Source organism: Acomys minous (genome assembly GCF_964271855.1).
Source record: "Acomys minous genome assembly, chromosome: 9".
NCBI lineage: Eukaryota > Metazoa > Chordata > Mammalia > Rodentia > Muridae > Acomys > Acomys minous.
Genome location: NC_140490.1, coordinates 43296013 through 43323750, shown reverse-complemented (window position 1 = coordinate 43323750; position 27738 = coordinate 43296013). Strand labels below are relative to the sequence as shown.

Below are 27738 nucleotides of genomic sequence, written 5' to 3'. Positions count from 1 at the left end.
GTGTGTGTGTGTGTGTGTGTGTGTGTGTGTGTGTGTGTTGCATACAGACCCCACCCAGCTTTCCTCAGTGTCAAGACATCTCACAGCCACAGTCAAAAACTGGGTGCTTTGTTTGCTCAGCAGCTGCACCTAGTGCAAGACCTGCACAAGATTGGTCCCTTCAACATTCCGTCCTGGAGGGGGGGAAGGGCTAGCAAGGCCTAACCCCTCCCTAACAATCTAACGGCAGTTACTGTTCATTGGGAGGGAAAGAGACATTTTCTTCAGTGCTGTAGTCCCCGAGTAAACGGCCCTGCTTCTCTAAATGATTCCTCATCCATGTTCCTTGTAAGTAGTCCCAATTAAATTTTTTGTCACCCAAAACAAAGAAATATCCATGGGAGTAGAGAAGGGGACTATTTGGGAAAAGGGGATCAGTGGGAGAGAGGAAGAGAGAGGACAATGCAGGTAATTACTGATAAAAATGTTATTTATGTACATGTATGAAAATCTCAGAGAGGCCCATTACTACGTGTAATTAACATTTACTAATATAAACTTCAAAAGAGAGGCCAGAGGAGTTACTTAGTTGGTTAAGTGTTTGCCTGGAAAGGATTGAGGATTTGACTTTGGTCTCTAGTGCCACAGAAGAAAAGCCAGGTGCAGTGTCACTCCGGTGCTCAGAGGAGGATCCTGGACGTGCTAGCCACCCAGTCTAACCTAAGTGAGGAGCTTCAGGCCAGCGCAAGATCCCGTCTCAAAGGAGATGGCTAGCACTTCTGTGGATAGCACCCAATATTGTCCTCTGCCCTACACACACACACACACACACACACACACACACACACACACACACACACACACACAAGTTTCCTACTTGGGAAAGCCTATTGAGCAAGTTGTAGGCTCTAAGTTTGTCCACTCTCCCCCTTCAGGCTTCCTTGCTGTGGTAGCTCGTCACAACCCTGTGGTCTCCAGTCTGCAGCAGTTCCCAGCCTCCTCTCTTCCATACCCTTAGCACTGTAGAGGATGCTCTGGCCCGAGGGCCTTTGGAATGCCATCCCAGCTGAGCATGCTTGGCAGTTTCTCAGATTGAGTTGCGGCTACTGATTTGGGGGAGAGGAACGCAGACACAAGCCCTGTCCCTATTTCACATCCAGAGCACAGCCAGCTGACTTTCTGATGGTCTTGACCTTCATCTCGTAGTCCAGTGCCGGCATCTCAGTCTCTCTGTTGCCAGATGATTATTTTTACAGTTCCACAGATTGGTCAGGAAGGAGCAGTAATTCATGCCTGCCCTGAAGGGCAGAGACAAATTCTCCTTCCTGGCTAGGAGAGTTGAGGGATTTGGGTGGTATTATGTTGTGCCAGCCCATTGCTCACGTCACATGCTTGATTATCATTGAAACTTGCCCCTTTGTAGGAAAGTGGCATCTAGAATGCTAATACCTTTGATAGTCTGGACGACAAAGGCTGCCTATTGAATAGCCATAGTCTCTGGGGGAGGCTTCTAACCAAACCATGGGAGGTTTTGGGCTTCACAGACCCAAGGAAACTCGCAGTTAGGGAGAGTCAGATAAACTACAGTCAGGCATCTCCCATCTCCTTATAGTTTACATGGCCCCAAAGGGCCACTTATTTAGAAGGGTTTGCTCCCAGCCCATGGCTTTACTGGTACCTACAGGAGATGGGGTCCATTGGAAGGAAGCCTGTCACCTGGTCATATGCCCTTTAAGGGGATACTGGAAGTCTGGTCCCTCCTCTTTTTCTCTGCCTTACGGACACTAAGAGGTAGACCACCACCATGGCGCACTGTGCTACCGAAGACACGAAGGCACAGGGCCAAGTGACTGTGGATGAAACCTTTAGAATGGTCAGCCAAAACAGGCCCATTAATGTGACAGGAAAGTGGTGAGGTCTATGAAGCAGAGAGACGCGCTAAGGAGTGCGCCTCTGAACACATTTTGTAAGTGAGGCCACTGTGTAGACATTAATGGAGGCCCTACTGTCCCCTTAAGAGGTGGCTATCCATCAACAGGGGCTTGCAGGAGGATGACCCATGGCCTGGAAGTTCTTGCTTCTGCTTGTACAACCTTTGATGGCCTGGCATAGAGTACCACACCGGGAGGCTAGAACCATAGGGATTCAGGATCACACAGTCCCAGAGGCCAGAAGTCCTGTTCAAGTTTCCCCTTGTGTAAGGACAGCAATCACATTAGTCTGGACTCAGCCAGGTGCCCCCTTCTTCACTACATTTGAGATTGCTCTGCCTCTGACGATAGCCACCTATTGCCGTGTTGAGGCTGGAACTTTCACATTTGAAATGTGCGGTGGGCGGCACGATTCAGCCTCTAGGTAGGTGAGACATTTACTGGCTGATGGGACAGCAAATTTCTCCTAGATTATTGAGAACAGTGAATCTCACAGAGGACAGAGAGAGCTTTGGGGGTACCAGCCTGTGAAGGCCAAGGCACAGGGGCTGGTCATCCAGAGCAGTCATCCAGACAGTAGCCAGGCCACCCTGTCTTCACCTGGGAATATATTGGAGAGATAACAGTGCACAAAGACAGTGCTACAAATGGCTACCATAGATGCCTCCTCACCAGCGCCTGGGTCTCTTTCTACCAGTCTGAAGCTCTGCCCCTGACTGCTACATAGCCAGGTTCCAAACAGTGTTTAATGCCTTTGTTTGAACTAGGAATGAACAGCCAAGGGCCACCAGATGCTGCGGAGCATTTCTTGAAAGACTAAGGCTTGAACAAGTGAGAAAACAAAGCAGGTGTGTGGGAGAAGAGTGCTAAGCAGGCGCCAGGGACCGAGAAATCATGGCTTTCGAAGTCAAATGGTAATGTAGCCACAGGAAAAAAACGCTGTGAGGGTAAAGAAGAGTTGCTAGGTGTCGGTCAAGAGGGAAGGAGAATCTGTCTTTAAGCATGAAAGTCATGCCTACGTCTACTTCCCATCCGCCATCTACGTATCTACATATCAACCATCTATCAAAATCTACCATTTATTTACCTATTGATTATCTCTCATCCATAATCTATTACCTATATGCAATATTTCAATCTATTCATATTAATTTACCTGCTATCAATCAAACTATACGCATATTTCTTCTCTTTCCCCTGAACTCCTCCTTTCAGTGAATGTGTAATATATTGCAATATGGAAGGAAACCATGCAAAATCAAAGTCTTGAAGCAGAGGCCTGAACCCAAGCGAGGCGAGGAAGGATCACAAATCTTCAAGAGAAAATAAATACATTTGAATACTTAGGATATTTTGAAGCATTTAACAACCATCTTAACATTTTGAAATGTTAGCAGGAAATACAAGGAAAACTGAACAAATGAAAATATGAGACAGCTCTTAGCTCCTGGGGGGGAACCAAATAAACATGGAAGTTGTGTGGGAAAGGGGGCATGCTGGTAGCCTGACCTGGACTCAGCACAAACAATCTGCGCCTCATGTTACCCATGTGGACTCTGTGGGATGAGGAGGCAGGGAGCTGGGGCATGTGACAGCAACAGTTGGCCTACCGTAGCAGAAACCACGCTAAACTGTCTCCTAATCAGGAAGTGTTGGAATAGTATATTACGTAGACATACAGAAATAAGTACCAGAAAGCAATCTTTTAAAGTAGACAATGACTTCCTCTATGATGTAGGGAAGGGCTGGGCACCAGGCCCACGATTTTTTAACATAAGCTACTTAAAGATCTTTGATTTCACTGTGTGGTTGTACTTAAGCTAAAATTAGAAGTATAATTTCATAGCAGAAGCAGGAGCTGGGGAATGCGTACACACGGCACGGGCTTCCTGGCAGAAGGGTGTATTGACTTTCGTGTGGCAAGCCTGCCTTGGGGTTTTCTGTGCATGCTATCAATGCTGCAATGAAGTCTCTGGCACCTGGAGCTGTGCCACTCCATCCATCACTGTCCCTTTGAAAGGGCCTTTGTGACAGGATGCTTCCCACATTAACACCTCACCCTCCTTGTTCCTGTGATGGATGACAGCTCTGTTGTCCCGGGCAGGGGTGCATGGGGGAAAGACTCCAGACCCTCTCTGCTGGTGTGGGCAAAGCCTCCACTCTCCATGAGGAGACTCCCTCCACAGCAGCTGCTATCACTTGAACTCCCGGGACAGTCGACAGCTTGGTCACTCCTAGGAGATTTTTGCAGTTTCTTTGTCTAGATCACCCCTATTGAACCCTCATCTTCCATCGGACCTCCTGGACTGGCTCTCCAGATCCCTATGATGGGTGCTCAGGTATCACATCCTCTGACTTCCCACCGAGGGCACAGACAATGGAGCTGGGGCCAGAGTGACTCTTTGTGGGACTGTTGGGTTCACACTTGCAGGACAGTCAACTTCCCCACTAAGCATTCTTCAGGAAGTAGGGCTGATACAAACCAGCGACATTCGGAGAAGGTGATTTGCTGAACAGGAATGTCACTGCTGTTTGGTTGGACTGGCCATGTTTGAGGTTCAGGGTCTGAGAGAACTGAGCAGGTCCTGTGCAGCTGCAATGCCGAGTCCTATGTGGTAGAAACTTAGGCAGTCCCCTTAGGGTAGAAACTTTCTTTTCTCATGGGGGTGGGGGTGTCCAAGATGGAAGACCACCTGGATAACTCAGCCATATCTGGAGGGGTTAAGGTGGGAAGTGGCCAGCAGAGGGACCAGCAGTGATTTTCAAAATGCAGATCTGAGCTGGGGTTGTAGGTATGTTTGCTGTGGAATGCTCATTGCTAGTCTCCGGAGCTAGGGTGAGGATTTGCTGTGCCCTCTGGCATTTGGGCCTGTCAGGCCATTTGTAATACTTGTGAGGTCAACAGTCTTGCTCCTGCCTTAATCCTAAGCAAAGGCTCCAAGGTTGTGGCCTAACAGAGCCACTGATTTATTGCCACCAGGTGTCCTGTGCCACTAAGATGACACGGAGTGAGGTGGGGGCCTCCCTCTTTGCCTTCCGTCTGCCCAGTTCATGTTTCCACAAAGCCAGCACATTCTAAATTTAATTATGTGCCAGCAATACCTGCTCCATTCCTGATGATGCCAGTTGGCCAGGTGACACAGTAACTGCTTTTATGTCATAGCTGCGTGGGATGGTTTCCTGAGTCCAGCCACCTGAGACCACAAGTCCTGCTTTCTGGAATAGAGGGCAAGTAGGACCACAGATGGTTGGCTCGTGTGCGTACAGTTGGTCACAGCCATGCCATGCCATACGTCTGTTCCCCTTCTCTGTCTGGAGGCTCCCGAGGATGCCCACACTGCACAGGGCTGTGGTGCCTGCACTCCACACTCTGCTGACTGCTCCTGGGTTTTATGTCTGCTTCAGAGGGTACAGGGACAAGTAGAGGTGGCCAGTGGCAGTGTTTGCTCTTCAGAAGCCACAGCATGTATCTCGTTTTACTTGTCCCTGCAGCCACCTGCTTCCTCTGCATCTTTCTCTCAGGTGACAAGAGGGCTGGGATGACTAGCGATGCTGGTGTCATTAGGGGTACATTTCTCCAGGCAGTGAGCCCATGGGGTGAAGCCTGGGCAGGCAGGCTCCAGAGAGCCAGACATCCGTCTGCACCAGACTGTTTTTGTGGGTTGATAATGTATTCGTTCACTCATGCATGCATGCATGCATTCATTCAATAATTGTTTCTTGGATGCCTAATGTATGCCAGAAAGAAAAAAATAAAAGCAACTGACCACAGGGGCCTAGTCCAGGACCTGTGGAGTGTGGCATCTTCCTTCCTTCACTCCCTCCTCCTCCTTCTGACAAGTATTCTTATAGCTCAGGCTGGGCTAGCCTTGAACTTGCTATGTATCCAAGGATGACCCTGAAACTCTTCTCTCCCTGCTTTTACTTCCCAAGTGCTGAGATTACAGGTATGTACCACCTTGTCATCTTTATGTGATCCTTGGGCTCTAACCCAGGGCCTCATACGTGCTAAGCAGGCACTCTACCAACTGAGTCACATCCCGTGTGTGTGTGTGTGTGTGTGTGTGTGTGTGTGTGTGTGTGTGTGTGTGCCTATAGAGGGCAGAGATCAATGCCCAGTACCTTTCTCAGTCACCCATATTACTTTTCTTTGGTTGTCTCTTTCTCTCTCCCCCCCCCCTCTCTCCCCCTCTCTCTCCTCTCTCCCTCCCTAGAGAAGGTCTCTCACCAAAGTTGAAGTTCATAGAGTGTCTAAATCAGCTGGTTAATGATTTTCAGGGATCCTCCTGCCTCCGTCTGCCCTCACTGGTGTTATAGATGTGTGCTGCTATGCTCAGAGTTGATGGTCTGAACTAAGATCCTTGTGCTTATTCAGAAAGCACTGTACTGGCTAAGCCATCTCAGTCCATCTACCTACCTATCATCCATCCATGCATCCCTCTGTCTGTCTGCCTGTCTGTCTGTCTGTCTATCTGTTCATCTATCTATCTATCTATCTATCTATCTATCTATCTATCTATCTATCTATCCTATAGCAGTTATCATAGGATGCTAAGCTTACTCCTTTTATGTTCACAGCTTGAAGAATAGCCTTGAGAGAAGATGCTGGTATAACTCTTACACCTCTGTACACATCAGAGCTGAGAGCCTGCTACAGCAGGCCCTGGCTAGAGGCTCCAGAGGGTTGGCCAGCTGTTGATCTGGGGACAGGCATTCTTACCTGCTCCCTCCTCTGCTCTCCAGTCTCCAGAATGCTTTCAGGGGAAGGCTTTGTTGACTCAGGACCCAGAGGCCGCAAGTTCAAGCCTCATTTTAAAAAATGTAAATGGGAGTGTTGTCCAAAGGAGACAGAAATTACAGTCTTTCCAAAACAACAGGGCTCTGGGCAAATCCTTCCAATCCTTTTCTTTCAACAAACCCAGTGAGGTGGGGAGTAGAAGCAAGAGAACTTTTAGCAGAATTGCTCTTGACTCCATTTAATAATGGTTTAGGCACCATGTTTTAGTGGAAAACTAGTGGCCAGCTTGGGCCCAGCTGAGAAGACTGTGAAGTTGTGAGGTTTTGACCCTGCAGGTGACCTTCCCTGCCCACATGGCTGAGGCCATGAATGAGTCTGGTTTCACTAAGAAAAATTCCATTTTACTGGGACTGTGATACCACAAACCCTAACTAGATTTGCATGAGATGGGATTCTTAGCTGTCAAAGCATATGGAAGCTGGCACTTCACCTCAGGGAGGCAGCACTCACTGACTCCTTCAGAGAGCTCATGGCAGATCCTTTGCCCACCACGTCCTCTGAGGAATCTCAGGCTGCCCACTCCTATTCCCAGAGATAGTAGGCAGGGCACAGCAGCATCTCTACCTCTCCTAGGGCATTGACTTGTTCCAGATGGCAGCTGCTTCATGGCCTGTACCCAGAGGGAGCCCCACTGACCCCTAATGGACACAGTGTGTTTGCACAGCAAATTTACCATGTCTGTCTACATGACTAGTTTGGGGTCCTCCCAGAGGCAGACAGACCCTCTTATCTGTATGTGACCCATCCATCCCTGCTTCTGGAAGATGCTCCATTCCCTTTTGCTCTTAGATTGAGTCAGCAGTCCATTTGGTCCTGTTCTTCTATCACCATTCAGTCTGTCCAGTCAAGTCTAGAAACTTCCATCTACCTGTTTCTCCTTAGACATATATTCACAATGCTCTGGGGCCTTCACAATAACCTTGGGAAAGTATGTTCCTCTTACCAGCTTTCTGGAAAGTTCTCCCAAATGGCATAGCTCAGAAGCCTTCCTTTCTCATCATACTAACCCTGCTTGGTGCTGGACACCTAAAAAAGAGACATTCTGAAAAAGGGACAGTTGAGGGAGAGATAAACCTGTTTTTTAGGATTCCAAGTGTGGGATCGTAATGGTCTCGAGAGAGAACAGGTGAGGTTAATTCACTAGAAGAGCAACCACCTCATGCAGGAGCTTAATTGTTGCCAGCTGAAAAGATCTCGGGAACTGACTCTGGGAGGAGATATATAAATGAGCCTAGAACTGGAGGCGGGGGCTTTGGAGACTTGGGATAGATTTGGCTGTTCATTGCTGCACTTCAAGATGCTCCTAGAGGTAAGGCTTCGGGGTTCTGACTCCTGCTGAGGTTCTGGGTTCTGGTTACCCCAGGTTCCAGCAGAGGAAATCCTGTGGCTCACGCCCGGAGAATCGTTCCTCAGAACTGATATCCTTAAGGTTTTGTTATTGTGTCCATTAATCCTCATTTCCTATTGTTTTGGTTAGTCGGGTTTTAAGTGACGTATGCTTGGTCACTAAGTTGTTAATAAAATATATTGGTTAAGAAAATTGATCCTACAGAAAGTAAGTGTGCTGGTGGGTTTTTAACCCAGGAAGAGAGTGTTATTTTAGAAATCATGTGGCCTGCGGGCACATGTGTGGGGACATTGCCGTGATTGTTAACTGATGTAGGAGGGCCCAGCTCAGTTTGGGCAGCACCATTCCCTAGGCAAGAGGTCCTGAATCATATGTGAATGAAAGCACCTAGGTGAAAAGCAAGGAAGCAGGAAAGGATGTCTATTCGTAGCTTTCTGCTCTTGACTGGAGAGATGTTGCTACTAGCTGCTGGAGCTCCTGCCGTGGCTGCCCTCAGTAATGGATTGTATCATGGAAGTACAAGCCAAATGATCCTTTCCCTCACCTAAGTTGTTTTTGGTCAGGATGTTTTTATCACAGCAGCAGAAAGGGAACTAGGACATCCATCAGACCACAAAGGGATTGTGAAAAAGGACCACACACTCATGGAGCTCGTGGGAAGCCACTGATTGCCCAGCCAAGGAGTTTGAGACAAGAGCAAGTGTTCAAAGGAAACACGAGAAATGAGTTTGGAACAATATTCTTGGCCCTAGGATTCACTGGCAAATGTGACAGGACTCCAAATTTGGATAGACAGTTGGTACACATGTTTTCTGTGTAGGCTGCAGTGGCTTTTTTTTCCCCCACAAGGTTGTGGCTCTGGCAGAGACTTTTGTGACCGTTCTTAGTATCAGACACATGTGTCTCTTCCACACCTCTGGGCTCTGGCTCTACTTTGATACCCACCATCTTTACAGTAATCTCTCTCACCCTCATCTCCCTAAGTTAAAGCTCAGAGCCATAGGAGGTACGCATCTGGGCATGGAGGAGAAAGCAGGCGAAGGAGGACCCTTGTGGTTCTGTATTATCAGGGAACATGGGTACCTCCTGCCTGGCTTAGCTTCATTTAGTTGTCAGAAGCACTAAGTAAGGTCAATGACCATCCTCCCATTAGATGCAGGAGACAAGGACCTCAGAGAATTCAGGGTGCTGCTTGCCGCACCACAGCTGATTGACTGAGGAACTGATGCTTGTGGTCTGGCTTGCCTTAGCCCCACAGCTCCCATAGCCATTATTTCTGGGACATAACTGACAAACAGCCCACTGATGACGTGCTACTCTGTTTCTTGGACTGAGCACCGAGAAGTAGCCAGAAACCAATCGTTTTTCTGTAACTTAGTTGTCTCCAGGAGCAAGAGCTATGGATTAGAGCTGCTTAGGAACTGTAACCCTTGGTCCATTTGGGGAACGGGAGGGCTAAGACCCTAAGGAATAAGCAACATGGTCCCTAGGATCCAGACAGGGTGAGGGAGTCTGCTGGTGACTGTGCAGAGTGCTGTAGCTGTCTCACAGACATAGTTCTGTACCAGTTTGTAATTTATACTGCTGTAACAAAATGCTACAAGATGGCTTCTAGACAATAAATTTCTTCTTTCTTTCTTTCTTTCTTTCTTTCTTTCTTCCTTCCTTCCTTCCTTCCTTCCTTCCTTCCTTCCTTTCTTTCCTTCATGAATGTGTGTGTATACATGTATTCCTGATATCCTTTGCATGCAGATGTGCATGCACATATGTAAACGTGTGTAGAACCCAGAGGGCAGCCACAGGTATCCTTCCTTCTATCTCCCACCTTTGTTTTTCCTTGTTGTTTGCTTTGTTTTGTGAGGTGGCTTGGGAGTCTTTGTGGGAAGTGGGGTGGGTGACAGTTGTTGGAAACTCTGGCAAGTAACCTGGGAGTTTCCCGCGTCAACTGATCACCTTCAGCCTTGACCTTTTTCCCTGAGCCATGGACAGAGGGCACAACAGCCTTGCAGTGAAAACAGAAGGCACCACACAGGTATTTCTCATCCCCTTAGACCCATCACTTCTGCACACCTGTTGTGTTAAGTATTTTTCTCCTCACTGTGCCCGTCCCCTGCCCCCTACCCAGAAAAAGAAGCAGTTTAAGGAAGGAAAGAATTATGTTGGTTCACAGTTTGAGGACACAGTCCATTGTGCAAGGAAGGCATGGTGGCAGGAGTGTGAAGTGGTTTGTGCACACTGCATCCACCATCAGTAAGGAGGAGGACTCTCTTTCATGCTGTTTGTGACCCCACTTGTCTCCTCAGGCCTCTAGATCCTGTCAGGGTGACAGTATTACCCCTCACACTTTGCTGGGCGTGCTCTTCCCTCTTCACTGCCTGGTAAATGGAGAAGGTTGCTTCTCCCTACCTAGAGCCAGCCCCTGCCGCTCTCTCCACAGCACTGTCTCCGCTCTCTTCTCATCTTTGTGGGCCTCTCATCCCCACCCGCTGTCTCTTTTCCTTCACGCTTGGTTCTTGCCCTCGCTCTACTGGGTTCCTGCAGTGATTTGTGAAATATGATCAGCCTCTCTTCCAAGATTACAACAGCAGAAATATCCAACTCGGCAATCCCGGCCTGTCCTTCCCTCTGCAGGTGCAGGGCTGCCCACAGGGGTTGCCTCCACTTGACTCCAGTTTTCACTTCCCTGTCACTTTGCCATCGCTGTGATCTAGCTTCTGCTGGCGCTGTGCCACCGAAACACCCGTGGTTCAGGTGACTGATGGCCTCTATGCTCTGCATGAAGGCTCTGCATGAACGCTCTGCAGAGCTCTGTGCAAATGAGAACAGCAGGTGAAGCCTGATTGGCCCTCAGTCCTGGTTTCCTCCTGTGCCTTGGCCACACCTCAGTCCACTCAGGTCACACTGGCAGGCTCAACCTGTAAGACCATCATTAAGGGGCCTTCCTTTTCTTTTCTTATCTCTGAATTTTCACCTGAAACGAAGCAGTTTTCTCCTATAGCCATTTCCTTATTCTTCCTTGTCAAGGTTCCAGGTTGTTCCATCCTCTCACATGACTTGGCAACCACTCTAGTAGAGACAAGCCAGTCAGTCAGATGAGAACATCCCTGCATGGGCTCCAACTTCCTCGGCTGAGTGTGGCTTTTCTGATCTTTGTTTCTCATTCTTGATAGGAGAGATCACAGGGGCATCTGACTTCCTTTTATTGACCTGAGCCAGGGTGCCTGGACCATTGTAGGACCACCCTTACCTTAGCATCTTTCAAACTTAGTCATGATGTTGGGAATGCTTCCCAAGAAGAGTGGGTTGTCTGTGTCATGGTGAGATGAGTCACTCTTTAATGGCTCTAAGGCCATGCTTCTTGTTTTGTGAGATAGTGAATTCTTTCATTGGTGACCTCAATTTAGGCTGAAGTTTTGGTTATGGCCAGATATGGTTGTGTTCTTTCAGCTCCACACACCACTGATTTGCAAAACATATACATATTTCTGTCATCATATTGATATAATCTTCAGAGCTTCACTTTTGTATTGCTCATGGCTGGTTGGCTTAGTAGTCACACCTTAGTAATTTTGGTTGGCTTAGTCACACCTTAGTAATTTTGAAGAGCCCTCTCCTTCCTAGAAGCCAAGTCATGATCTGACCCCTTGCCTTCCATTTCTCCATATTCTTTCACACAGTGGGTGGTGTTATGCATACAGCAATCCAGAGCCCCTCCCTCCTTTTGGCTTATTTTGCCCCAGCCTTTTGATCAATCCTAGCAAATACTGTTCTAGCTAAACTTCTCTCCTCATTGCCTCTCCTGAAATGTTTATACTCTCTCATCTCGCTGTGTTCTCAGTACTATCTTTTCACTTACAGAATATTTGCCCCCGGCCCACGCCTATTTCCACACACCATAGCCCAGTACTGTCCCAATGGGTGGGGCCAGTTAATGCACACGGTTCCTGGCACGTGGTGCTTCTCAAAAGTACTAGGTGATACAAAATAAATATAGGCAATCTGAAGAAATCATACGTCAGGTTTTGACGTTTTGAATTTTTAGGGATGGCGATATTCTATATGACCATTTCTTGTGAAGCTGGCCAGAGGCAGTGAGCTGAAGTTTCTCGTTGGTTCGATAAGCACAAGGGGGACAAATGGTACTCAACTACCCTGTGCCACAGTGGTGCTTTCAGGTTATGGAGACGTGGCCCCATCAGAAAAGGAAGGACATCAGTCCTTTAGGAAACAAAGGATTGGCTTCCCTACAGACGAGGCTCAGACCTTTCGCTGAGCTCTGAGCTATCTGAAGTGTTCCAGGAAGGACTGAGGAGCCTCAGCCTTTGTGGTCTGGAATTTAGCCATTCATAGCTCTCTCTGAGTGAGGCCAACTTGGAGTCTTTCCAGTTGTTTTTCCTGGAGGAGAAGTATAGAAAGTTCTACAGGAGCATAGTCCATTTTTAAAAAGCTCATCTTTTTTATTTTTTCTCACCCCCCCACTTACTTATTTAATCACTTTACAGCTTAATCCCAGCTCCTCTCCTCCCACTCCTACTCTCATGTCTCCTCCCTCTCCCCCTCCTCTTTCTCAGAAAAAGGGAGGCCCCCAAGGGGTACCAACCCACCCTGGCACCTAAAGTCACAGCAGGACTAAGAGCATCTTTTCCCATTGAGGCCAGACAAGGCAACTCAGCTAGGGAACAGGGATCCACAGGCAGGCAACAGAGTCAGAGACAGCCCCTACTTCCATTGTTAGGAGGCCCACATGAGGACCAATAATATGCGACATATGTGTAAGGGGGTCTAGGTCCAGCCTGTGCAGGCTCTTTGGTTAGTGGTTCTGTCTCTGTGAGCCCCCATTGGCCCAGCTTAGTTTACTCTGTATGTCTTCTTGTGATGTCCTTGACCCCTCCATCTCCCGTAAGTCCTTCCTCCCACTCTTCTACAGCACTCCCCAAGCTCTGTCTATTGTCTGGCTGTGTGTCTCTGCATCTGTTTCCATCCACTGCTGGATGAAGCCTCTCAGGAGACAATTGCGCTAGGCCTCTGTCTTAGCAGAATATCACTATGTAGTGTCAGGGGTTGTCTCTCTCCCCATGGCGTGGGTCTCAAGTTGGGACAGTCTTTGGCTTGCCATTCATTCCCTCAGTCTCCGCTGTCTCAATCCTTACACTTCTTGTAGGGAAGACAAATTGGGTAGAAGGTTTTATGGGTGAGATGGTGTCCCCCTCCCTCCATTGTAAGTCCCACTTGGCTACAGGAAATGGTGACTTCAGGCCCAAATTCCCTGCTGCTAGGCGTCTCAGCTAGGCCTACCCCCATAGACTCCTGGGAGCCTCCCGTGTCCCAGAGATGTCGCCCCATTGATTTCTGCTCTTTCTTCCATTCCCCCTCCCTGACCTCCTGCTCTTTCCACACCCGATCCCCATCCCAGTTAGCCTCTCCACCCTCTCTTCCACCAGCTCCCTCCCTCCATCTACTTCAGATGTCTGTTTTATCTCTTCTTCTGAGTGAGATTCAAGCATCTCCCTTGGACTCTCCTTGTTACTTAGCTTCTTTGGGTTTGTGGATTGTAGCAGGGTATTCCTGTCCTTAATGCTAATATCCACTTATAAGTGAGTACATACCATATGTGTTTTTCTGGGTCTGGATTACCTCACTCAGGATATTTATTTTCTAGTTTCATCTATTTGCCTGCAAATTTCATGATGTTCTTGTTTTTAATAGTGGTGTAGTACTCCATTGTATAAATGTACCCTATTTTCTTTATTCATTTTTGGGTTGAGGGACATCTGGGTTGTTTCCAGTTGGTGGCTACTATAAATAAAGCTGCTATGATCATAGTTGAGCAAGTGTCCTTGAGGTATGGTGGAGCATCTTTTGGGTATATTCCTAGAAATGGTATAGTTGGGTCCTAAGGTAGAGCTACTGTCAATTTTCTGAGAAAGTGCCAGATTGATTTCCAAAGTGGTTGTACAAGTTTGACTCCCACCAGCAATGAAGGAGTGTTCCCCCTTGCTCCACGCCCTCACCAGCATGTGCTGTCACTTGAATTTTTTGATCTTAGCTATTCTGACAAGTCTAAGATGGAATCTCTTAGCTGCTTTGATTTGCATTTCCCTGATGACTAAGGGCCTTGAACATTTCTTTAAATGCTCCTTGTCTATTAGGTATTCCTCACTTGTGAATTCTCTATTTAGCTCTGTACCCCATTTTTTAAAAAGTTGGCTGTTAGGTTTGTTGCTGTTTAATTTCTTGAGTTTTTAAAAAAATATTTTGACTGTTAGCCCTCTGTCAGGTGTAGGGTTGGTGAAGATCTTTTCCCATTCTGTGGGCTGCTGTTTTGTTCTATTGGTGGTGTCCTTTGCCTTACAGAAGCTTTTTGGTTTCATGAGGTCCCATTTACTAATTGTTGATCTTAGAGCCTGAGTTGTTGGTGTTCTGTTAAGGAAGTTGTCTCCTGTACCAGTGCATTCAAGGCTATTTATTCCTCACTTTCTATTCTATTAGATTTAGTGTATCTGGTTTTATGTTGAGGTCTTTGATCCACTTGGACTTGATTTTTGTGCAGGGTGATAGATAGGGACTCTTTGTCTTCTTCTACATGTAGACGTCCAGTTAGACCAGCACCATTTGTTGAAGATGCTTTCTTTTTTCCCCATTGTATAGCTTTGGCTTTTTTTTTTTTTGTCAAAAATCAAGTGTCAGTAGGTGTGTGGGTTTATTTCTGGGTCTTCAATTCAGTTTCATTGGTCAACTTGTGTGTTTTTATACCAATATCATGTGGTTTTTATTATTATAACTCTACAGTACAGTTTGAAATTCAGAATGGTGATGCCTCCAGAAGTTATTTTACTATACAGAGTCATTTTTAGCTAACTTGGAGTTTTTATTTTTCCATATGAAGTTGAGGATTGCTCTTTCAAAGTCTATAAAGAATTGTGTTGGAATTTTGATGGGAATAGCATTGAATCTGTGGATTGCTTTTGGTAAGATGGCCACTTTTACTATGTTAATTCTATCAATCCATGGGCATGGGAGATCTTTCCATCTTCTGATATCTTCTTCAATTTCTTTCTTCAGAGACTTGAAGGTCTTGTCATACAGGTCTTTGACTTGCTTGGATAAGATTAAACCAAGGTATTTTATGTTATTTGTGTCTATTGTGAAGGTTGTTGTCTTCCTAATTTATCTCTCAGCCTATTTATTATTTGCATACAAGAGGGTCACTGAGTTAATTTTGTATCCAGCCACTTTGCTGAAAGTGTTTATCAACTGCAGGAGTTTTCTGGTACGCATAATATCATATCACCAGCTAATAGTGATGCTTTGACCTCTTCCTTTCCAATTTGTATCCCCTCGATCTCCTTTAGTTGTTTTATTATTTTAGCTAAAACTTCAAATACTATATTGAATAGATATGGAAAGAGCAGGCAGCCTTGTCATGTTCCTCATTTTTGTGCGGATGCTTTAGGTTTCTCTTTATTTAATTTGATGTTGGCTACTGGCTTGCTGTATATTACCTTTATTGTGTTTAGGTATGCATCTTGTATCCCTGATCTCCTCCAAGACTTTAAACATGAAGGGGTGATGGGTTTTGTCAAAGGTCTTTCCAGCAGCTAATGAGATGACCATGTGGTATGTGGTTTTTGTTTTTTTGTTTTTTTCTTTCAGTTTGTTCATGTGGTGGATTACACTGATGGATTTTCTATATTGAACCATTTCTGGGACATACCCAATTCTAAGTCTGTGTTTGTATGTGCTGTACAGGAGGTGTATATGCATGTTGAGGTAGGTGCATGTGTGGAGGCCCGAGGTTATCATCGGGTGTCATTCCTCAATAACCAACCACCTTGTTTATTGAGATAGGGTCTCTTACTGAGCGTAGCATGCTGACTCCTGGAGTGAGCAGTGAGCACCAGGGAGGACTTATTTCTGGCCCCCTCCCCAGCACTGGGGTTATGAGCATGGACATGCACCAAACAGACATGGCTTTTATGTGGATGCTAGGGAGCCAAACTCAGATCTTCATGCTTGCACTGCTAGCACCTCATCCACTGACCCATGGCCCCAACCCTGCCATGGCTCTTTCCTGAAGGCTGATTTATTTATGTGGTTATCGTCTTGTATAATTATTTACTTGTTGGGTTTTTCTAGGCACCAGACACTCTGAGCATATGGAAAGTAAAAGAAACATATCTTCTCATCCCAGACGAAGAGGGTCATAGATGGGTAAAGAGTCTGTGTCTAGCATGGTGGAATCAAGTCTGTGGGGTTCTGCTGTCATCCGGAGGGTGTTCTGTGAGGTCTTTTCTGAGGGGACATGATATAGTCACAGGGCATAAGTCAAATCAGAATGGTCTTGTCACCATTGAGAAGCTGGCTCTTTCCTTCCTTGCCTCATGCCTAGCCAGGAACCTCTTATGACATGTGGCAGTTATATTACATGGAGAGGCAACCAAAGGATGGATGGAAGATGAGGAGGTGGATAAGTTCCTTTGAGATCATATATACCTTTCTGACAAGTTCCCTGGTGTTTTTCTTTCCTCCTCCTAGAGTGCATCACAGGTGTACTGTGAGAGTCACTCAATGCTGTCACCCGGTTCTGCTGTGTGGTGCTTGTTTTTCCTTTGAGTGCCTGTGGGGATGTGTCTGTCCAGTGCTGGGACTTCCTTCTGTGTCTAAGGCTGCTTAGAACACTCCTTGGTTTTTATATCAGAGTGAATTTAGAGGCTTGGAAGAAGAACAAAAGCTTGCTTGTTCACACCAGGAAAGGTAGGACTAAAAGAAGGGAAGTGACTGTTTCCCCTCTGTTTCCTCTCTATTTCCCTGCTTCTCTGTGTGTCTTTCTCCATACACTCATGTGTGTATATGTATATGTGTGTGTATGTTGTGTGAAATTTAAGTCACACACACACACACACACACACACACACACACACACACACCCCTAGCCCTTCCCCTGTAATGCAAACTAAACATGCCCACGTCTATGCAAAGCCACTTAGACTAGATCACCATGCAGATATGAGAGAGGATGTAAGTAAGATGGGGGTGGGGCAGAGGGTGTGAGCAGGTGGATCACAGAGAGCTCTGAGGAATCCTGAGGTGCTCTTGTGGCAGAAAGCAACTGTGTGGAGAGAGAATGCCCTTTAGAGAAAGACGCACATCGGGTTTACCCTGCGTGATACTGTAGGTTGACACTAGTCTTCAGAGAATGAGGCTGGTGATGACTCTTTACTTAGGCAGAGAGCCAGAAGATGGGAGGAGAGAGATCCCTTTCTTAGACAGAGGACAGCAAAGAGCAAGGATGACATCAGAGATATTCAGGGGGATATAAAGGCTTGTGGAGACTGCCCATCTGGAAGAGCCCCAGAGTATCTTTGGGAAGACTCCCGCCTCTCATCCATATGTGAGGTAAGAGGCAGGCAGGCAGGGGAAACAGTCTCAGGGAAGAGTCCTCAGGTGCTGTGATGAAAAAGAAAGGGGCTAAAGGTCATGGGGAGAAGTGCCCAAGGTCAAGACTGTGTGTGGGCAAACAGGAACAATTTGGACTTTGGTCTGGGGAGATAGCTCAATGGGTCAGCCGGGAGATGGTGCCTTAAACAAGGTGGAAGGTGAAAACTAACAACTGAGGCTGTTTTCTGGCATCCACATATGTCTTATGGCACTTGCACACCTGCACTCATGAACATGCACACGCACACACACACACACACATTTGTAAGCATGTGCACACATGTAAGTACACACATGCATGCATGCATCATACACGTCCACAGGCACATGCATGCACACATAGACACATGCATGCACACATGCAAATGTGCACATACAGGCACATGTGTACACATATGCACACACAAACACACATGGGGGGTGACGGGCATGTAAAAAAAAAAAAAAAGAAAACAAGTACCGGGCTTTGAAGAGAGGAACGGAAGCTGGAGCCCCAGCTAGAACATTCCTTTTCCTCTCAGCTTCGCAGAGCACAGCAAACACATTTGTGAGGAAGATGGGCCTACTCCTAGTGGAGTGGTACCAACAGTGCTGCAGGGTTTGCGCTGACCAAACTGTCCCCAGAACAGGAGTGGGCTGAGCCAGCCTGAGCCGGTACAAAATGTCTCTCCTGTTGCTAGCAGCAGGAGCCACTGACCACACACGCATGCTTGTGCTGCCTTATAGGCACTTAGGGTACTCCTCCCCCCCCCCCCCATTGTATTCGTAGTGCCAGAGTGGAAGTGACTGGTAGTCATGCTGAGTTCTCACTTGGGCTGGCAGCTTGCTTTCTGGCGGCAGATAAGCAGCAGGTATGAGGGATGTTTAGTGCTGGGAACTGTCTCTTCTGCATTTCCGGTGAAACTAGGGAGTGAATCCCACTTCTGCTCTACTCCTTAAGCACCCTGGGTGCAGCCTGCCCCAGTGTGTGGGTGAAGGTTCGGATCTCCCCCACCTTTGCAAGAAGGGGGGTCCACAGGGCCCCTTCTGCACTCTTGCAGCTCTGTTGTTTTGGACTAAGTACAGGATGAGTCACTCTTGGGGAAAGGCTGATGGGAGGAAATGTGAGAAGTCCAGGAGGATGTGACCGGCCTGCAGGCAAAGCCCTGCACAGTGTGTTCTCCATAGAACGTGGTTCCAGCAAGAGGCACTGGGGTAAGGGTACACCCCCCGCCCCAGGAGGCTCCTCAGCTCTACTTGGCGAACATTACACTGTGCTACTATGGGCTGTTTTAACTAGAAATCTACTCTTTGGTTTTTTGCTGTAGTGGCTCAACTGTGTTCTAGGGTAGCCTTGAGCCCCAGAGTGGAGAAATATGCTACGTCTAAAATGGAGGAGCAAAGCTAGGGCAAGGGATGCGGCTGTGGTTTGGATGTGAACTGTCCCTCAGGCTTACGTGTTTGAATGTTTGTTCCTCCTGTGAGGATGCTATTGGGGAATGCTGTGGATCCAGGCTAGAGGAAATGAGTCACCATAGGAGGGCTTTTGAGGGTTATAACCCAGCACCACTTCCTGTTCAGACTGTGCTCTTGGCATTGTGACCAGCTGGCTTCCTGCTCTTCCTACCCATGCTTTCCCTGCCTTCTGCCTGTACCCCGTCAAACTGTGAGCCAGAATAACTCATCCTGCTTCGGGCATTTTGTCACAGCAAAAAGAAATGCGGCTTGCATTTGCTGACACAAGGTGGCGGAGTAACATATCTTGGCAATGCAGTTCTCCAAACTGTAGTTCAAGGTTCTGTTACTATATCATTCATTTATGAACAGCATTTTGGGACCCACCAATCTGAATATGTCTTCCCTATGACAGTGGCACTCCTACTCAAGAAGTCCAGAGCCTCTGCTCACGTTGGCTTCAGTTTCCCTTCTGAATACAATATCCCACTGTATAGCAAGGTCTTCATTCTCCCATAGGGCTCTGTGTGCCGGTCAGAATCCGGGTGAGGCAATTCAATTCCTCCATCACTTACTGTGACTGACATGAATTTGGGTTACATGGGATCCTGCCTCGTGAAAGGCATGTTCCCTGGGAGTTGGCAGCTACCCAGGATAGCAAACAATTAGTGACAAGGAAAAAGAGACAAGGGCTTTGGGGTGATGATGTACACCAATGAGAAGCCTGGCCAGAGAGAGGTTCCACGGTGCGAATCGGCCTCTAATGCAAAAAAAGCAGTTTCCAAGCACGGAACTGCGAAGGTGGGGGCCTCCACTTCCTGTCTTTGCCTTTCTAGAGAAAGTCAAGGATGCTGGAGACAAGATGTGACCACTCAGTGTGCTCTGTTTTGTCAGTTGCCTGGGTGCTTGTCAAGACTCTCTGCTGAGCACCACTGTGGGTATGAGCTCTGTCACTGGGAAATAGGGGACAGTTGGGAAAATAGGGGACAGCTCAGAACTCGAGTGCCAAAGCCATGAGCAGCTGACAGCCCACTTCAGGGGAGCTCACAGTCTCAATGAGTGCTGCAAGGCCTAGATAGCCAAACACCGGGAAGACTGGGGACCAGGAGGCTGCCCTTGTTGAGGGACCAGGTGGGACTAGAACTGGGGCCCAGCTCTTCTGCACCCCACTTGCTCAGTTTCACTTGAACTCCTGTTCTTATGGGACCAGGGCACTTCTCGGGTGGGCTCACCCAATCAGCTCTCTCTATCACAGAAGTAATAAAACCCAGCTACTTGTGTGTATGGACATCCCAGACCCATTGTGCAATGTTTTGACTCCATGCCTGTCTCTTCCTTATCCTTGTCTTTAGAGGGGCTGAGGGTGCTGTAAAGAATCTTCATTCCATGCAGGGGATGAAAGAGAACTGGGATGGACCCTAAGATTGTCCCTAGGCCAACGCAAGTGTTCTGTTTCCTTAATTCATTCTTCCTGGCCCAGTGGAGTGGCCCAGCACTATGGCGCCAGCTGTCTTACTGGACTCTGTGGGGCCTGAAGCAATGTGTGTCCTGGGAATAGAGAGTTTAAGAAACAGGCATGTTCTCCACCCCCAGGCATCAGAAACCACACACAGACTCCTGCCTTCTGACTCAGCAGCTCATGCGCCACAGTGGAAAAGGCATAGCAAGAAGAAACTAGCACTGTGTAAGCTAGGTGGCTCCTGGGTAATAGGAGTTTGAGTCCCTAATCTTTGGTTGTGGCCCCTCCGGTCATGGGCAATGGACACATGGAACTGATCTCCCATTGGTCAAAAGCACAACTGACCCCAGGTTTCATATTTGGGGGCAGCTAAGCACTCTGAAGGGAAGAAGAAATAAAAATAAAACACAACCTGTTACACAAAAGGCAAAGATCTAGAGAGATGTGTGTGTTTGGGCTTTTACAAAAGTAGCTAGGTTGGATTCTGCAGGTGAAGAATTCTGAGAGGAGCAGGCCAGGAGCCTGCCTGCATCTCGGAGATACCAGTGGGTGCTACACCCTTGGCAGCTCTTTTACAACCCTGTCACCTCTGCAGTCAGGCCACCTGCCAAGTGTGTTGTAACAGCTCAGGACAGGAAGGGAAAGCAAGGCTGGCTCCTCCCTCCTCCTCCCAGGGCTCTCTGCTTTTGCTTGGGTGTAGAATGTCCTATCCAGCCTGAGGCATGGAACTTGGTCTGTAGCTTGATGCTGATTTGAGGTACGGGAGGCTTTGGGAGTTGAGGTCCAGTAAGAGGTTTTGGGGTTATTGAGGGAATCCGCTGGGAGAGAACTGCAGAGCCCAGTGTTTCACACCCGCTCTTGCTCTCTCTCTCTCTTCCTTCCTTTTGCTTCCTGGTTGTGAAGTGAGTGGTTTTGTTCTGCTGTGCTCTGGCCATGATGTGTCACTTCAGGCCTCAAGCAATGGAAAGGATGGAGCATGATCTGAAACCTCCAAAACTGTGAGCCAAAATAACCCATCTCTGCCAATAAGCTGTGTTGGGGCATTTGTTAAAGATGGAAGACTGACTGACATACTTGTCTGCTGGGAGAAAGGCATATAAAATGACTCCCTGGGGCCAGAGTGATCCTAGCATCAAATACTGCTGAGAAACCTTGAGATACTTGAAGCCCCCAGGAGACCTCTCAGAAAAGTGAGACCTTTGCTGGAACCCATAGATGGAGGGTGAAATCAATGTTCAAATGATGGAACTCTGTGACCTGGCAATGGCCATAAAAGTCACCACTGGCCAGATGTTAGAAGAAGTCTCATTTAGCACCAGAGATGTTGGAGAGTGCAGGCAATCCAAGACTTCCCATCAACACATGGAGCCTTGGCATACTGATTTATAGTGTGGCTGCTGGGTTCACACTAAACAAGGCACCAAACCCTTCTACACCAGATAATCGCAGGCACCCAAGGCCACGAAGCATGTGAAAACCCCTTATATCCTACTTGCCCTGTTGTAGGTCCTGGCTACAGGGTAACCATAGGACAACTCATGGGTACCCATGGCTATGGCTCTGTGATGAGGCTTGGCCACCAGTTATCAAGATTGTGGAAGCCATGGCCACCACGGCCCACAAAGTCCAAGATCTCAAGGACTCTGTAGGAAATAGAAAACCTAATGATGTCACAGCAGCAGACACTATTCTGAAATACTGATTAAGCCATGGGCACATTTTTCATCAAACAGGAAAGTTTGTGAAGCTCCATTCAAACATGAGCCCTACAGGTCCTTCTACCCTCCCCCCCCCCACTTTCATCTCATCTGGGAAGAACCAACTGCAGGAGGTGGATGTGAAAGGAGGGGGCAGGACTGCTTAAGGTCCAGCTTACTTGACCACATTCTGCTGCCTGTCCTAACCCAGCCCCACAAGGGCTGCTGTAGGCGCTGTCGGCAGCCATAGCACTGTGGAGGAGATAGCGCTCACTTAAGATCCAGTGAGACGTTAGCTCATGATAATAGCCTCCATGGAGGACCCTCGCCAGGATGGGAAAACCAAAGATGAAAATGATAGGAGCAGGTCCCCTGAGGGACCATCACTGGGTCCTGTCATCACTGAGCACCAGCCCCCCAGGTGACACCCACAGCCTCCAACACCACTAGATGAAGGAGCTGAAGAGAGATGAGGCGCATTGTTCACTTGCTTCATACTCTATGCTGTTGCCTCTTTATCTCAGAGAAAAGCAGCACATTTCCCAGGTAAGAGAGAACAAGGAAAGGAAAATGGTCTCTTGGGAAATACAGCACAGGCATGGCCACCAGCATTCACTTGTGTATTTAATCTTAGCTTTTGAAATGCCTCCTCCCACTGGCAGGCTGAACTCGTATATAGGGCACGAACCCTAAAGGTGTCTGTGACCCTAGAAGCTTTTCCCCTGTACCCTCTAATATGAACTCTGTGGAAGTTGAGCTAGAAGCAGAGAGCTGAGGATGTGACCAGGGGGTGAGGGAAGAGGGAGGAGGAGGGAGGAGGAGGGAGAGGAGGGAGGAGGAGGGAGGAGGGAGAGAAGGGAGGAGGAGGGAAGAAGAGAGAGGAGAGAGGAGGGAGGAGGGGGGTAGGAGGAGGAGGGAGGAGGAGGGAGGAGGGAAGAGGAAGGAGGAAGGAAAAAGGAGGAAGAGAGAGGAGGACTGGGGGAAAGGGAGCATAGACCCTGGTGTGAAGAATCAGGCAGAGAGCTGTGGTAGAGCAGGGGTAGCTCAGTGCTAGGTCCTGTCTGTGTCCAAGTCATTAACAGAGTCCCTTTCTTGTGTCTTTTTTCAAGGGTGAAAACAGGTCCAGCTCTATGGTCATCAAACCATAGGGCTGGAGTCAGCCTGGCATTGATCGAGAGGCACAGGAAGGATCCAGGCCAGAACCCTTAGCATTTGTATGTTGTTCTACACTAGTTGCCATCTAGACACCCCTGAGAATTGGGGCACAGGCTCCTCTGCCCCTCTTCTTGCTGCTGGGTCTGGGCTAACAGCTCCTCCCTCCTTTAGTTCACTGTGCCTCCAGACTGTCATCTGGAGAAGGACGCAGTCCACATGGCTTCCATCTAAGGAAGCTACACCCTTCCAGCCTCTGCAGAATATATGAGACGGAGCACCCAAGGTGAGAGAACTGAGTGATCCACTGGCTTAGGGTCTTCACCAGCTTGTCCCTTCATTCTCACCAACGTCATCACCGACCAAGGCAAAACTGTGTGAGCCTAGCATGATGGTGACTGGCTGTAAAGGGAGGAGAGCAGGGCAAAGGGACATGGGGAAGACAGAAATGGAAGAACGCGTGAGGAAAAAGGAGGGAGCCCGTTGAGAGGAAATGACTAGCCAAATCATTTTCCCACTAGTATGGCAAGAAGGCCATGCTGTCACCTGTGCCAGCCACTCCATGGCATCCCACAATAGAACCTGACCACCCTGTGATTCCACGTGCCACCACCACCACCACCACCACCACCACCACCACAGACACAGGCCACATGGCCAGTGACGCTGAACATCTTGCTTGGGGGTCAGAGCAGGTTTTGGTGTGTGGGTGCCCACTGGGGCAGACCTTTGGTTCTGGTTTAGATTAATGAAGCCAGGGCTAGGAAGAGGAGTGGGTTCGCTGCCTTCTTGGGAAAATGTGAAGGGAATCCAACACCGAACTCCGATCTTAGAGAGGAGACAGGTTATTCTCTGGGATGCCCAGAAGTGCTCGCTTTGTCATGGCATGGCCAATGGCATGCCCCCTGTAGTTAAGGCGTGTCAGGAACCATCTGCTACAAAAGAATATAGACTTTTAGGTCATGTCCCTTGGGTCTCCCCACTTGGTCTCCGCATTTCCTCCATGCCATTCTTACAGGACATTGATGTGTCATCGAACACTTATTTCAACAGCCGATGTTAAGCTTTGCTCTAACCCTGTGAGAAGGTCCCTTGTTCAATGGATGGCACCCCAGCCCGTGGCCACAAGATGCAAGGTGGAGTCACCTTCTTTAGGTTTGGGACAGATGCAGTTCTCAAGTGTAGAGACAGATCACTGATTCCATGAATTCTTTCTCCTTTTCTCTAAGGCTCATCCTCTGCATTTGCAAAGGGCAAAGGAGGTAGATGCCCAGGGGCCATAAACTTTGGGCATTGTCTCCAGACAGACTTTTGGCTTGCTACCTGAGAGCAGAGAATCAGGTGAGGAATGACTCCCCCAAACTGTGCACACTTAACTCTTTGTCTATACTTCCTCGCTCTGCCTGTCGAAGCCAGTGTGGTCACTAGCAGCTACTGGGTATCAGGCTATTCACACTCATTGCTCCAGTGTAGCCCACAGGCTACAAGGTGTGGCCTGCTGTGCCAGGCAGCAGGGCTTCACTCTGAACTTCACTCTCAAGACTGTTGTGGAGCACTGAGTCATACTAGAGGGAGGAGCCAAATCTCCCCAACTCAGGGCGGAGGAAGCGCCGTTCACCTCATCAAAGCATTGACAACTTGTTCTTAGGAATAGAGCACGTTTGGTCAGTCACTGTAATCTCTGAGCCAGGCATGTGTCCCTAGCCATGATGTCCTCTGTGGCCCCAGGCTGGGTTTGGAGTTCACTTGTCAGCTCCACAGATCCTCCAGCCTTCCTTTCTGACCTCAGTTCTGTGGCTCTATTTGATATGTTCGGCACTAAAACTCTCTTCACTCTGATTCAGCTGGACAAGTGTAAGGGAGGTGGGGGGTGGGAGGATAGAGGCTCCAGGGTGACGTGTTGGTTGGGGCGCCACTTCTGACCATCTTGATCCCAGAGCCTGAACCCGGGAAATCAGCAGGGCTAGCAAAGCCAAGCCCAACCTGGAGTCAGAGGCCCTGCTTGGTGTGTCTACCCTAGGATATCACAAAGGAGGGAGACAGGCTTTGTAGCCCGTCTTTAGTCTCTTAGCCTCTGACCAGCAATGAAAATGAGCTTGCAGTCATCTGCTGTTATCTGGGGAACATGGGACTTTGTGCCAGGCTAGCCACCTGTCTGGAATGGTCTTCCTTTTTGACTGCTGCCTGGCCACGCCTTTCTCCCTGTAATCAGGACTGCCCCCACCTGGCTGTCTGAGCTGCTTCAGGCTGATTGCGGAGGGCTAATCAAGATTGGCTCTCTGTGGAGACTTGACACTTGATTTCCTGGGGACTTTGGAACATGATCTGCCTACAAGGCGGGGATGTGCTGTGGAGGGCAACAAAGCAATTTCTCTCCCAGACACCAGTTCTGATGGCCTCTCCCCTCCTCGATAAGATCTGGGGTCTTGAAAGAGGATCCTCCTGGGTAGCATCACATGGGGGCCGGCAGCTGAAAACTCCCCTTTGGCTCTGTTTGCATTTTCACGGAGCAGAAAGGTTACCCATATCTCTTTTTCTGTACAGCTTCTCCGGAAACCCTTGAAAGGGGTTAAGACTGTGTCCCCAGCAGTGCCCTGCAAAGTCAATGTACAACTGTGCCTGGCCCTGGGGAAGGGCAGTGCTTCCATACCTCCTGTTCCAGGCCACTGCTGTTGTGAAGATGAGGAACTTGGGAACATCCACATGGGCCACTCTCCTGGTGCCTTTAAAGGGCTTGGTCTGCCCTAAAGGGGCCACAGCTCAGCTAGGCTGCACTTGAGATCACAAGTACTAACGAAACATAGGGCTTTTGGGGGCTACTTAGATGATTCAGAAGACGCTGTTATTGAACTCCAAGGAATCTCATGTCCACGAGTGCAAAGAAAAATTAAGCAGAAGGTGATATGTAAAGAGACGGGAAAGATTTAATACCTTCAGCAGGTAAGGACTCCAGGGGAATCATCTAAGCCAGTGTCATCCTATGAAGAGACAATGGGGGATTTTACTCAGGGAGCTTAAACATAGTCGTGGATAAGTAGCCCATTCATAAGTGTGCTTGCCCAAAGATGGCAGTACCTCTGTGGCCATGCACAGTTTAAGCTCACAGAGCACACATTTAGATTTGAAGTGATGCAAAGAAGCCACCCAGGGAAGTGCCCACCTTGCCTCATGGCTGACAGCACCACTGTGGACACTTGGGCTCATGCATTCACCTCTGGGCACAAGACTCACAGGGAGTCAAAGCCACTGGTGAGCTGTGCGCCCATCACTCCCTGAAGCCAGGAGCAAGATGCTGTTAAGGCAGGTCAGAACGGCATGAAAAAGCAGATGGTTTCAGTTTGTGTCTGTCCTGTCTCCCTCTGGCTTGGTTTTCTCATTTCTCTCTATTGTTGTGGCAGGGATAAATGCCAGTTCTGAGACCTCCTTTGGTGATGGCTGCTGTTCCCCTGAACAAATCTCATCCCCCCAAGAAGAGGGCCTGAGGTCAGGGATGGTGCCCAGCCCACAGCGACAAGACTCACAGTAGAGCCTTCACCTTCAGTGATGGTCCACTGCACTGCTCACGTGTAACAGTGCATGGTTGTTTCCATGTACTGCTTTGCCTTTCTCTACGAGGACGTTTCTCACCACTTGCAGAGTACAGAGGTGTCCAGGTGGCACAGACTGTCCCCACACATTCTCCAGGCTTCTTTCTGCTGTTGCTGGACACCCTGTGTGAGTTTATGTCCTGTCAGGCCTTGAGCTTCGTCCCACCATGGGATGCCTACAAACCAAATGGCAACAGTAGTGTCAACAGCTCACCCTCTTAACCCAGTTTTAGAGAAAGACCCCTTCCATTTGCTTAATAAGACCTAGCCAGGGTTAACACAGGGTTAAAGACAATGAAGTGGAAACAAGGGGTGTCCAGGTCCCCTGGGGGTCTCCTCCAGTCATTCTGTAAGCCACAGGTTCCCCTCGAAAGGGCTGCTGCATGCACACAGCTCTTAGCCATCCCACGGTGTCCTTTGCTGTAGTCTTCCCATAGTCTCATGAGACACACTGCAGCTTTGGCTACAGAGGACACAAACCTTTCTTGTACCTTTGGAAGTGCAAATGAGAGGTCATTTAGACAGCCCTGTGCTGATAGGTACAGTGAACAGGGCACTGTGGGGTCCTAGACAGATTAGAGAAACCTCCACGTGTTGGGGACAACCTTTGGTTAGAAATTGGGTACCTGGGGATTTGTAGGTTGGCTGATATACTTGCCTTCTTGGAGGAAGGCATTCTGTGGCATATTCCCTGACATAGCTGGGGGAAGAGACTGAGGGATGGAAATGCAGAGAAGATATTTGAACCAAGCTACCTGTAGCTCTGTGCAGAGAGCTCCAGGTTTGCAGCTTCCATGGACTTGTCACCCAAGTTTGGGTGAGCCTTCCAGTGGAAATACGTCTTTTTTTCTTAGTGTCATTGCTGTACCTTGTATGTAACTCCAATAAAACTGCATTGTCTCACCAAATAAAACA

The 27738-nt window shown here is 48.3% G+C and overlaps 1 long non-coding RNA gene across 5 annotated transcripts; it reads left to right on the top strand.

Moving 5' to 3' along the window:
• The first annotated feature begins 204 nt into the window (after nucleotides 1–204).
• On the top strand, nucleotides 205–27738 carry LOC311604295. Of its 5 annotated transcripts, none has more exons than XR_014781435.1 (8): nucleotides 205–327; nucleotides 2678–2824; nucleotides 21291–22630; nucleotides 23194–23522; nucleotides 24290–24372; nucleotides 24466–24577; nucleotides 25781–26176; nucleotides 26635–27738. It is a non-coding gene; the product is annotated as an uncharacterized lncRNA (long non-coding RNA). The 5 variants fall into 5 exon arrangements; XR_014781436.1 differs by having other exon boundaries at nucleotides 24255–24372; XR_014781433.1 differs by having other exon boundaries at nucleotides 2678–2758; nucleotides 23194–24372.